The 2,509-nt window shown below is 32.4% G+C and overlaps 1 long non-coding RNA gene across 1 annotated transcript; it reads right to left on the bottom strand.

The window, feature by feature from the left end:
• Positions 1-240: 240 nt before the first annotated feature.
• On the bottom strand, positions 241-1,976 carry LOC110689555. Its single transcript, XR_002504916.1, has 3 exons — positions 1,711-1,976; positions 478-599; positions 241-341 (listed from the first exon to the last, which is right to left on the bottom strand). It is a non-coding gene; the product is annotated as an uncharacterized LOC110689555 (long non-coding RNA).
• Between the last annotated feature and the right edge of the window lie 533 nt (positions 1,977-2,509).

The following is a 2,509-nucleotide window of genomic DNA, read 5'->3' as shown; positions in this document are numbered from 1 at the left end:
TATAGCATGAACAGCAAAAGACCTCATCAAATTACGATGTCAAGTAGAATAGCTCAAGAAATCATGCTAATTTTCTAAGCAATTATTTAACCGTCTCACAATTTGAAATAATTGCAATAATAGTATAAATTCCATTCAATATATGGTATATCAATAAGTGGTATGGTATACACCAATTGGTTTGACCAGTCCTACCTATGTTGTCTCTTCTTTAATCTTTACCAAGGTTGAAACAGTAGCAACAATATGTTTAAAGAAATCCAATACCAATTTTTTCACCAAAATGTTATCATGAGACATAGCCATTGAATACTTCAATGAGATTAAACGCAGCCACCCAACTGCAAAGAAAAATAAAAGGAGGGCAAAAGAGAACGCAAAGTAGTTAGGAAAACATGAAGTTGAGATTTCAAAGAGTTCAGAAGGGAAGGGGAGTCAAAAGATAAAAAGGTTTCATTTCAGAACAACATGTTGTACCAGTATAGCTTCCATCTCAGCACTTGATACAAGTGTTCGCTTGGGCTGGTCAGAAGCCTTCCCAGAGGCAGACAAGGAGTTGCTGGAAGCTGACCTTGATAGGAACGCCTTCAAAGCATCATCTATTGATGGGGAAGAAGATTCTAGCAAAGAGGAAAGGTAAAAAAAAGAGGGCGAGGGGGGGGGTGCAGATGAGATAAGTAAGGAGTTGAAAATTAACACAGCAATAATTACCCAAATGTTTAAAGTCAGCCATTAAACTAGATATAAGTAGTCAAACCTCAAAATTTTCTAAAACAGAAGACCATTGCTTAGCACAGCTTTTTCAAACAATATCAATAGGAACAAGGTAGACAGCCTTAGATTAGATTTTAGTACTAAAATTTAATTATAAAAAGAGGCTAGAAGCCTAGAACGCATTTGTAGCAAGAAAGACAGCACTAATCAAAGAATCATTCTCAATATCATATTATTGAGATCAATAATAGCAAGTCAGAAACTTGTATTCAGAGAGTAAAGGCGATAATAGTAAATGTGACTACAGTGAGTAATGTAAATACGGAGTAATATTTATAAATGCGGGGATTACGAGTTTAAATATCACAAAGCCGTCCTAACATCAAAATTCTACTCAAATTATGACTCCTTTTATAGCACACTCATTGAATATTTAACAAAGCAGACCTCCCATTGTCTCCCCCAACCTGATATCTACTGCATTACATTTAGCTTTTCACTTAGACATTTTATCGAACAGTTTACGTGCATCCTCAATTCCTGTTGCAAATTTTTCGAATCAGAATTCACAAGTAAAACAGGGGTTTAACTGTTTGGATTACCTTGAATGTTCGAAGGAAGCTTTATACTAGCTTTAACAGCACTCACAACCAAACCAAAACTACAACATAATCGCAACAAAATCGAGCAAAAATCGCAACAAAACCACAACATAATTTCGAAAATACATAACCAAAATAAGAATACATGTTAAAACCTAAATTCAGGAAAAATAAACTAAAATGAACTTGATAATTACTCAAAAAATGAAAAAAAAAAAACTAAAATCAACAAAAAAAAAAAAAAAAAAAAACACTAAAACATAATCGACACAAAGTAACCTAAAATTAGTGAGATGAAATCAGCACAAATAAAACAAAAATCAAAATGAAGATAAACAATGAATGTAACCTAAAAATTAATTGGAAAACAGCAAAAAATAAACAATAAACTTACATTGACGAACAATTGATGAAGATTGGAGAAGTTGTGATGAAATTTCAGAGAGAAAGAGAGAAGAAAACCGAATGAAATTGAATGAGGAGAGAGAAATTGCGCGTGAAAGAGGAAGGAGGAGAGAGAAAAAATGCAGAAAGTGTTTTGAAATAAAATGGTTTTGTTTAAACCGGGATTGTATTGTGACCGTTGGATGCAATTGATCCAATGGTTATAATGAGTTCTCACATATAATAGTGTTCTCACATAAGGGGTGTGGTCTCATATGATCCTATTTCTATATATATATATATATATATATATATATATATATATATATATATATATACAAGAAATTAGACTATTTTGGTCCTAAACGGTCAAGAAACTAAAACCCTAAAGGAGAGAGGGGATATTGAATACAAGTACTATTATGTAGAATTTAACTACATCACTCACAATGAAAATTTTATATTAACAATATTTTAAGACAATGAAAAATATTAATAGTTTTATATTAACAACATTTTATTATGCATTAGCACATGTTTTAGTCAAAAGAAATTAAAATATGAAGGAAGTATTAAATGATGGTATAAAACTATAAATAGTTGCCAATTTGCCATCATCATCAAAGAATGGGAGAGAGGATCGCTTTTAACTGACCAAAATTCAGTATCAGAACTCATGATTACCCTACTTGACCCGCAACGCTCTCTGTTTTCATTCATACAAGGCCAAAGGCTCCCGAGGCCTAACTCTTCAATCTGCTGATAGCTACTATACGTCTACACCTTTATTTATGCCTGTTCACTTTACT

This window comes from Chenopodium quinoa, unplaced genomic scaffold (assembly GCF_001683475.1).
Source record: "Chenopodium quinoa cultivar QQ74 unplaced genomic scaffold, ASM168347v1, whole genome shotgun sequence".
Classification (NCBI taxonomy): domain Eukaryota; kingdom Viridiplantae; phylum Streptophyta; class Magnoliopsida; order Caryophyllales; family Amaranthaceae; genus Chenopodium; species Chenopodium quinoa.
The sequence above is the reverse complement of the archived record's forward strand: the minus strand, read 5'-3'. Positions and strand labels throughout refer to the sequence as shown.